The sequence below is a fragment of the Equus quagga genome, chromosome 17, assembly GCF_021613505.1.
Source record: "Equus quagga isolate Etosha38 chromosome 17, UCLA_HA_Equagga_1.0, whole genome shotgun sequence".
Lineage (NCBI taxonomy): Eukaryota > Metazoa > Chordata > Mammalia > Perissodactyla > Equidae > Equus > Equus quagga.
The window spans coordinates 28,372,469-28,382,815 of record NC_060283.1 but is presented as its reverse complement, the minus strand read 5'-3'; positions in this window follow the sequence as shown (position 1 = coordinate 28,382,815).

The following is a 10,347-nucleotide window of genomic DNA, read 5'->3' as shown; positions in this document are numbered from 1 at the left end:
TGTATCTGTATCTGTATCTGCATCTGCATCTGCATCTGTATCTGTATCTGTATCTATATCTGCATCTGCATCTGTATCTGCATCTGTATCTGTATCTGTATCTGTATATTTGTATCTGTATCTGTATCTGTATCTATATCTGTATCTGTATCTGTATCTGCATCTGCATCTGCATCTGTATCTGCATCTGTATCTGCATCTGTACCCATGTCTAGATCTATGCCCGTATCTGTATCTGTATATTTGTATATCATCTATATCTTATATCCATAGCTATATCTACATCCACATCGATATCTATATCTACGTCTACATCCACTTCTATGTCTGTGTCTCTCTAAGGGCTCGTTTTGCACGCATGATTCTGTCACTCGCTTCTTTCACTGACCATGTGTCTTGGAGTTCCTTCCACACCAGCATAAATGGGCCCTCCTCATCCTTTGAGAGCTGCCTAATGGTCCTCTATAGGGATAAACTCCTTTAGATGGGCATATGGGTTGTTCTAATTTTTTTTCCCAAACAGTGCCATAACAAACTTTTTTCTGCATGTAGTGTTGTACACACGAGAGTCTGTACACTTACCAAGTAACCAGAGTCAAGTTAATCAACCTCTCTGTGCCTCACCTTCTTCATGAATAAAATGAAGGTAATCATGGTACCTCCCTCAAGGAAATGCAAATTCACCACAATGCGATGCCACTTCCCATCCAGTAGGATGGCTATAGTCAAAAAGACAGATAATAACAAATGCTGGTTGGCAAGGATGTGAAGAAATTGGGACCCTGCTGGTGGGAATGTAAAATGGTGCAGCCACTTTGGAAAAACGTTTGGCAGCTCCTCAAAAGGTTAAATATAGAATGATTGTATGACCCGATAATTCTTCTCCAACGCATATACCCACGATAAATGAAAACACATGTCCACACAAAACTTGTACACAAATAGTCTCGACAGCGTTATTCACAACATCCAAAAGGTAGAAAAGACCCGAATGTCCATCAACTGATGAACAGATAAAGAAAATGCTGTCTGTCCACACCGCGGAATATCATTCAGTGTTGAGAAGAAGGCAGTCCTGACGCACCTGCAGCCTGAGGGAATCCTGAAACTGTACGCTCACTGGAAGCAGCCAGTCACCAAAGACACATATCAGACGATTCCATTTACGTGAAATGTCCCAAATAAGCAAATCCACGGAGACAGAAAGCAGACTGGGTGTTGCCAGGGTGGGGAGAGGTTGAGGCGGTGAGGAGTGACCGCTCATGAGGACAGAGTTTCTTTTTGAGATGATGAAAATGTTCCAAAATTGATTGTGGCGATGGTTACACAACTCTGTGAATATACTAAAAACCATTGAATCGTGCACTTTAAGTGGGTAAATTGTATGGTATGTGAATTGTGTCTCAATAGAGCTCTTATGAAAAAATAGTACCTGCCTCATGGGTTGCGAGGATTGCCTGAGAGGACACAGAGCTGCGCAGAACAGGGGCTGGCATTCTATGAGCTCCATCTGTGTCCACTCCTCTCATCGATGTTTCTGGAGAATAGATTCCTCAAAGCAGAATTCTGGAGCCAAAGGGTTGGTGCATTTTCAAAAAAACATTGAAAGGCTGCAAAGTGGCCCTCCAAAAAGGACCTCCCCAGTTCACCCCCAGGAGAAGTGTGCAAAGAGGCCTGTTTTTCTCTTTTCTTTTTCTTTTCAAGGAAATCACCACCACAAAAAGTCTGGAGGAACACACACCACTGTTCACAGTGGTTTTCTTTGGGTGATGGGATCATGTGTAAATGTTCTTCTCTTTTTCCCATATTGCTTATCCGCATTTTCCATATTTAAAAAAATATATAAGAATGATATAATATTTAAAAAGAAAAAAACCTGTCGCCCTTTACTCTTTGCTGTGCAACTTTCACCCCTCGCGGGCTTCAGTGGGTAGAGGAAGAGACCTGACACTCCTCTGTCCACCCTAGAAAGACACAGGTCCTTCCCGTTGTAAAGGTTTTATTGCAACTTTCCAGAAGGAACAGCCAGAGGACAACAGCTGTCAGCACAGGGAAGCAGGGAAACTGCAGTTTTTAGCTCAGGCCTGCACTCTCCTGCTCGCTGGTACCAAGAAGTCCTTTAATAAAAATCATGGCTGCGAGTCATTTGCACCCTTACCAGGCACCAGACGCTGCCAATTTGGAGTCAGAGAGATTGACTTGCCCAAAGACACACTGCTGATAAGTGCTGAGCTACAGCCTGGTTAAGATGCCTTTAGCTGTGAGTCAAGAGTCACCAACCAGGATATTTTATTATGTCATTTAAAAGTAGACATAATTAGGGCAAGCCTCAGGGGAGGTTGATTCAGCAGTTTGGTGCCCTCAGGACACCTGCTCTTTCCGTTTCTCTGCTCTGCCATCTTCCTGTTGTTTCATCTGCAGGAAGAATGAGGGCTCAAGCAGCAACATCTAGACGTAGCAAGGTTCAGAGAGAGAAGAGAGGGTCAGTTTCTTCCCAGAGCTTTCTCCTCACAGGGAAGAGACTCGTTCTGGAAGCCCCTCCCTACCTCTTCCAGCAAACTTTTCCCACAGGCACTGTTTGTCTCACCAGCTCATTCTAGGTCACATGCTGTTCTGGAACCAATCATTGGCAAAGGGAGTGGAGTTACCGCTGGTCAATTAGGCCCGCCCTCAGCTTTGTGTTGGAGGTGGGTCGTTATTCCCTGAGGAGGGCAGTTCCCTGAGCAAAATTAGGATTCTATTGGAAAGGGAGAAAGGGAAATGGATGCTGAGGAGCTGGGCAGAGGCACCAACAGCGACCAGCAGAAGGAGAGAATCGACTAAGGAGCCTTTATCCTAGTTACTCACGGTTCTGCATCTTGGCCAAGACTTCCACTGCCAGAAATGGAATATCTAGGATGGAGCTTATAAATCACCCACAGCTGCCCCTTCTCTCCATCTGCAGATCCCTTCCTCCACAAAGGGGGCCTTGAAAGCTGGATTTCGGGCAGATTATTAGGAGTGAAGTAGTTGATTTTTTAAATATCTCAGTCTCGACTGCATAGTTTCCATCTTGGGGATCTCCATTCTGGGAGACCGCCATTTCACATTTCCCTTGGGTCTTTCAGGAAAGGGCCTTTGGAACGGTCTCCTCTTGGCAGCTTATTGGGCTGACTTGATTAATAGGACAGCATCAGTTTGTAGATTTAGAGGACTTTGGAAAGATGCACTTGACCTCCCTTCGTGGGGATCGCGTTTTTAGCTGATGTGGTAGACCGGAGTATTATTCAGCAAATCTTCGCTCACCTCCCTTGCCCCTTGGGACGTAGTGCACTTATTGCCCCACTAACTTTGGTCATTGGCCAGTGACTTGCTTTGGCCAATGGAATGCAAGTGGGTACGACTCTAGCAGAGGCTTTAAGGAATGCCTGCATGTGCTCCGGTAACCACCACGAGAGGAGCACGCTGTGTGTAGCCACGGCCCCTTGTCTCTGGGCCCCAGGATGAGTCGCATGGAGCAGACCCAAAGCTACACTGAAGCAGGGTTGCCCCAGCAACCTGCAGACCTGTGAGCAAGAAAATGCAGTGCTTGTTTCCTTAAGTCACTATCTTTATTTCGAAGCGGCGTGGCAGCGACAGCTGACTGCTACGGGTGATGGTTCTGAGTGCTGTACAATGGGTGTGGACGGTGCGGCAGACGTGCAGGGCAAGCCGTGAGAGCCTGACCGTCAAAGAGGACCTGGAACAGCGTGTGGAATACAGCTCAGGAGGGAATGAGCTGGAGATGTCTTGGTGAGTTTCTTGGAAGAAGCTAAATTCTAAGAAGTTTCTATAAACCATTCTCTGACCCATTCTTAGCAAAACAAGCTTCACGGCCAAGAAATTACTAAACGTGTTTCATCGCCAATGCTCAAATGTAGTGAAATTAGAGGAAAGAGCACCGGACCCCATGTGGTTTGGCTCCACAGTTCAGCTCATGTCTGTGGCTTCTGGTAAGTCATTTAATCGCTTGAACCTCACTTGCCTCACCTGCAGGTTGGGAGTGGTTATAAGAATAAAATGATGATGCGTATCTATGGTTTTCAAATCGTACTTTTAGAGGAAGTGAGATAGCAAGGAAGGCCAGTAAATGTTACGTTATCAGCAAGTTACCACAATGGACTTAGCCCTGCTGAGGATGCTGGAAACCACATAGAACACGGTCCTGAGAGCTGGCCCCTGAGCAGCCAGGGAGCAGAGCTAGTTACTTATACCAGCTTTGGTTAGTTGTCGGTTGACGGATGCTGGGACAGTGGCGGTGGTGCTGTTAATCACTGAGTCCTTCCAGCCTGCCTTACGAGGGGGAAGAGTGGACACTGGTAGCTAGAGAAAGAGCTCAGGCAGAGAGATACAGATGCTCATTGTTGAAAGCCAGACCAGTGTGCCCCGAAATGGTCCCACCCAAGAGAACTGGGCAGGTCACCAACAGCGTCAGTGACAGGGAGGCAGAGAGGGAGGAGATAACTCCAGAAAGCAGTGACTGAGTTTGGGGAACAGCAATGATGCTAGGACAAATCAAAGGGCATCCGAATTGTCCTAATTCTCATTTTTTAGTGCTAGTCCTGTGCAAAAGGGTGGCTGCTTCGCAAAGCTGTTTTTAGTAAAAACCTTAAAGGGGTAGGAGAAGAAATACACACCATTTCTAGGTGACAAATCTAGCAGTGAGGTGACAATTTGCCGCTCCAGGTGAGCCTCTCCGGCTGGGCGGGGGAGGGTGGGGGAGGGGCGCCCAGGGGAGAGCACTGCCACCCGCCCTCCTCTCGAGCTGGTGTGTGGGGCTGAGCTGGATTGTGCACTACCTCAGCGGGCCCCCCCGAAGTCATAGCTTAAAAATGTGCTATGTATGGATTACCTAGTTCAACATGTCACATTTTTTGGGGGGCTGGAGAGAGATGGAATCTTTGGGAAAAGGTGGATGTGGGAGTCTCCCCTGCAGAGCAGGATCTTCTTAGGGTAGGACTTTTGCTGAGCATGTTCTTCTTTGCTCTGATGGATTGTAGTGGTGGCTACTGTTGGAATTTGGGGATGCCCATCAACCTCCCTCCTTCTCACTGAGTTCTAACCAACTGAGACATAGGCACAGCGGTCAAAGTGTCGACTTATGAGTAGCAAAAGTCTGGAGATCATTTGAATGTTTGTTAATAAGGGGAAGGTTAAGTAAATATGGTACATCCACAAAATGGAATAGTACGCAGCTATAAAAAAGAATGCAGATGCTCTGAGTCTTCACATGGGAAGACCTCCAAGAAAATGGGCAAGGGTGAGGGGAGATTACATAAGTGTGTGGGCTCCTACATATATATAAAGGACGTTTGGAAGGAATCACAAGAAAATACTGATAGGTAGAGCGTGGGTTTGGTCACAGGCTAGGTGCGGCCTTGGGTGGGAGGCAGACTTTTCACTGAATACCATTTTGGGGGAAGCTGTAAGTAAGTTAGCCAGTATATATCTGGAGATCCAGGGAATGACTCAGGGTGGGGAAGACAGGCCCCTCACCGTGAGTCATCTCTGTCTCCTGTCATGACTTTGGGAACGGGAGATGGAAAAGGGGAGACAGGCAAATATGAGAAGGTACAAGTGAGGAACAGAGGGTGGGGAGGGGTGCTCTGCCTGAAGGTGGGGAGCACCCTGCCACCTGCTCCTTACATCACTGGCGTGCTCCCACGTCTCGGCTCATCGGGTGGGCTTTATGGTGAGTGTGTGCTGGCAAACAGGACTGCGAGGGCCTGAGCCAGCCCGAGTGCTGCATGATCTGTTGGCACGGCTCTTCATTGCCACCGGCTTGGGAGGCGGTGTTGGGGGACAGGACCCAGCATCGGAATAAACCTATGTTCAAGTCCTGGCCCTGCCACTAGATGGGTGGGCTTGAGTATCTGACCCGTCCCTTCCTCGCTTGTAAACAGGAATAAACCAGCACCCACCTCACGGTTAGGAAATGTCACATGCAGAGTGCACAGGACAGCGTCTGGCCCATTATAGACGCTCAGTAGCTTTTGGTGTTTATTTTTATGAGTTTAGTCATTTATTTTTGTGGCCGGGAGCACAGCCCCTGACTCTCTGCACAGAACAGAGTCTTCAGTTTCTGGCCTGGACAGGGTGACCTGCCCCTTCCTCGCTTTGCTGGCTGATGCAGCAGCTGTGTTTCCATACCAGCCTCTAAGGCCTGGTGTGCGGCTCCCTGCAGGAGCTGCTGTGCTGGCAGATGTGTCCTTTAGGATTCCAGATGTTGGCATGCAGCTCTGCGCCCAGAACACTCTATCAGTGTTTATTCCCCGCATAATGGCAAAGTAAATGGCTTAACGTTACTGTGAAAATGACTCTAAAAGTTAACGGTTCCTCTGATAGGTGAGCCCACCTCCCCTCTCCCAGTGGCACCAGATGGCTAGTTCTTGGTCTGCTTTCTGGCTCTCGGAAAGAGGCGAGGGACCCAGACTACACCCTGGGCGAGAAACTGACTACGAGTTTCGTTTGTGATGACCTAATCTTGGTCGGGGCCAGAAGTAAAGCAGGTGTTCGCCGAGTTGTTGGGGATTTCCCACTCTCAGTATTGTTTTTTATCGCACCTGGTGAAAGAAGTTTTAAGCCACACCGACATCCAAGGTTCAAAGGGTTAACTGTGTTCCAGGTTTTGAAAACGTTGAATACATCCCAGAGAGGTTTGTCCTGGTCCCATGTTCGGGCCAGAGACGAGCTTTGCTTTCGTGTGTTGCCAAATGCTGTCTCCTGAAGGAGCAGAGGTGCAAACAATGGGCAGCCTGCTCTCGGATGTCATCAGACAGGGAAGGCTGGGCTCAGAGCAGGGAGGGGCCGGGGACCAGACAGCTGGCGGTGAGTCCAATGTCCTCCCCGGCATCTTTTCCTGTATGAAAAAGCCAGACATCTCAAAATAGGGGCCCAGCAGCCGCCTGCGTCATCGACCTCACCTGCGTTGCTGGTGACCCCTACCTGGAGGAAGGACATCAGAGAGACTGTGTGGACACTGTCAGCTCAGGAGCTAGTGGAGGGGACGGCCCTGCAGTTCCTACATTCCTGGTGAGCACAGTGGCTCAGCGTGTGGCCTCTGGGGCCAGGCTGCTTGAGTCCAGGTCCCAGAGGCGCTTCTCACCAGCAACAGCTTAACTTCTCTGTGCTGCAATTTCCCTTTGCTAAAATGACGACAACAGCACCCACTTGATAGGGTTGTTGGAAGCGGTAAATGGGTTAATGCAGGTAAAGTGCCTCTTTCATAGCAAGTGATATAGAAGTTTAGTCTCAAATACCCTGAAAGTTTTTTTCTTGTTTAGTGCCCGGTACTGAGAGTACTTCATTCAGTTGAACCACGTGGTTGGCCAGAAGGAACTGGAGTAAGCTCCCTGTAAGTGGTTTATCTCACTCAGATGGATGTCACTTGGCCCCTTGAGCCTGGGCTCCTGCATCCACATGAGCAGGCTCTGTTTTTGCCCGGCAATAGTCCAGATCTTGGCGTCTCATTGAATTACCCAAAAGAGTCTCCTCACACATCAGTGGGCACAGTGAACGTTGCTGACAGTACTCTGGTGAAGTGTGAGGAGGGACTGACGAGATGTATGTGGCAGTACAGACATACGTGCACACACGTGCGTGCACACCGCTCGCTGCAAACAACTTTAACATCGCCCTTAGGCTTTCTTCCTTCCAAAACCCTGCTTGGCTATGCTTTGAGGGTTTCCTCCAGTGCCCTTTTCCCCACAACAGCCTCCAAAGTCGTTCTCCTCTCCGTGCCTCTTGGGAACCTTCAATTCCTTCCTCTTCTTAGTAAGCAGAGCCGTTTAGCCCTGCCCCAGCTCCAGTGCACAAACTTACCCAATCCAGGCCATCATAGCTCAGCATCTCCAACTTGATTCCTGTGATGTCTCAAGATGGTGCTCTCCTGAAGGGGCCTGGAAGCGCTTCGCAGACACGCAAACGCCCATTCCCCTACTGAGTGCCCACTGCTCTGTTATTGACTAGCTCTGTAACAGTGGGCGGGTTACTCAACCTCTCTGAATCCCAGGTCACTCACCTGAAAAGCGAAGATGCTAGGACTGGTGCCTGCAAAACAGAACAGTGCCTGGTGTCCAACGGGAAGGCAGGTTGCACTTTCTGAGTGAACAACAGCCTGATCTCACACAAAACAGCGATGGGATTTCTCCCAGTAGAAAATGGCGTGGATAACGTTTTACGAGATGTGTGTAAGATGCCAGGGCACAAAGGAAGGAACAGTTAGGGCTGTCTAGACGGTGTTGGGAACTTCTGCAAATTAGTTCATCACTCTGCACACTCGTTCCTTCCATTGTAAAATGGAGGTAATAATGGAGCCTATTTATATGGCTGTTGGGAAGATTAAATGAGATAATACACATAAAAACAGAGCCTCGTCCAAGTTAAAAGTTTGGAAAACTGTAGCTATTATTGTGAAAAGCTTATGCCTTGAATTGAACTATTAGGATAGGAAAATACATTTGCCTCCATTCTTGGTATAAAATTCAAATTTGGAAAGTCCAGATGTATTTAGGAAATTCCAATGCTATTTTACTGAAGGCTTTAGTCAAGACAGAAGTTATTTTACTTAAGCTGATGGCTTCGGCTTTAGAAATTTGAAGTCACTATGCAATTCATAAACTGCCTAATGGTTGTTTTTATCAAAAATCTCTTGATATTTGGTTTAGGAAATCTTCACTTCTTTTCAAGCTGTTAGCTTTGTAGTAGTTTCCTTTCATCAGATGCACATTAAGAATTAATTTTGGGTAGGGGGGCCGGCCCCATGGCCAAGTGGTTAAATTGTTGCGCTCCACTGTGCTGCCTGGGGTTCACTAGTTCGGATCCTGGGCCCTACACACCACTCATCAAAGCCATGCTATGGGGGCGTCCCACATAGAAGAACTAGAACGACCTGCAACTAGCACCTACAACTATGTACTGGGCTTTTGGAAGGAAAAAAAAAGAATTAATTTGGGGTACACGCTAAGAACCCAGCACTCCTGACCAGTGTTCCCTTTGATTTTGCGTAAATTGTGAGCAATTGGCCATGTTCCATGAGCAATTAGTTATGAAGATGGAATACGCATGAGCGGAGTTTAGTGTTGGGGTCAAGTAAAGATTGTAACAAATTTAATGTGACATTGTACAGGATATGCAAAGTCAGTATTGTGCGGGCGGTGGGGCGATTAAACATAAACGCAGTACACAGAGGACCGTAGTTACCTTGTCCCAAACAAGTCCTTCCAGGATTAGCTACCAGAGGAAGGCGCTGGGAACATTAGGAGGAGAAGGCAGCGTTGGGGCCCCTCAGAGTCCTCCTGAACGCAGAGCATCCAGATGTCTCTTTTGGGATGGGGCATGGGTGACCAGGAGACTTGTTGCTTAGGACCAGGACATGACAAAATCAACCTCCCCCTGGTCTTTATAGGGGTTTGACTGCAAGGGAAGTTTATTAGTCTAGGCCAGGGTTGACTAACTTTTTCTGTAAAGAGCCAGATAGTAAATATTTTAGGCACAGAGGACCATGTGGTCTGTGTTGCAGCCACTCACCTCTGTCACTGTAGGGCGAGATCAGCCATAGACTATACATGGACTGATGGATCTGGCTATGTTCCAATAAAACTTTATTTAAACAAGCAGGTGATGGGCTGGATTTGGTCCTGTAGTTTGGGCTGTAGTTTGCAGACTCCTGGTCTAGGCTAAGGCTCTGAGTGGGAAGTGGAGAAGAGAAGAGGAGAACCCAGAGCAACACTTTCCTGAAGCAGGCGAGCATCTGGGTTGATGGACGAAACAGGGGCAAGGGAAGTCAGGGCACAGGGAAGCTTCAAACCCCTTTTTCTCTTCCCCTACTTTAGAGGGTTGGCCTGTCTTCTTGAAGGCAACCGGCTGGAAAGGCAGTGCAGAATGGATGAGAGTGCAGGGACCAACCAGGATCAGGTTTAATCCTAGCGCTCTCCTGATTTAGCTGTGTGACCTCTGAGCCCACCTGTAAAATTGGGGTACAGAACCCGTCTCATAGAGTCTTGAGGATTGAATGAACTTTGTTACATAAACTCTTCAGTACACATTAAATGGTAGACATAGTGTGTCTGTATACTGTGTTTTATGGGCAATTTAAGGAAAGTTCAACAGTAATTTTGCCTTTTGGGGTATTTCTACCTCTCATACAGACTTTAGGATGCAACTCCACATAAGCGGGGTCTGTGTTAAGAGTTACTTGACTAGTTCCGTGATATACCTAGGAGGGGACTAGGTTTGGTTGATAACGTAGGTGGGTCATAAGTTGTGCGCGTTCAGCTTTGGTGGACACCAAACTGCTTAGCAGACACTAAGTGGTTTTCCAAATGGTCG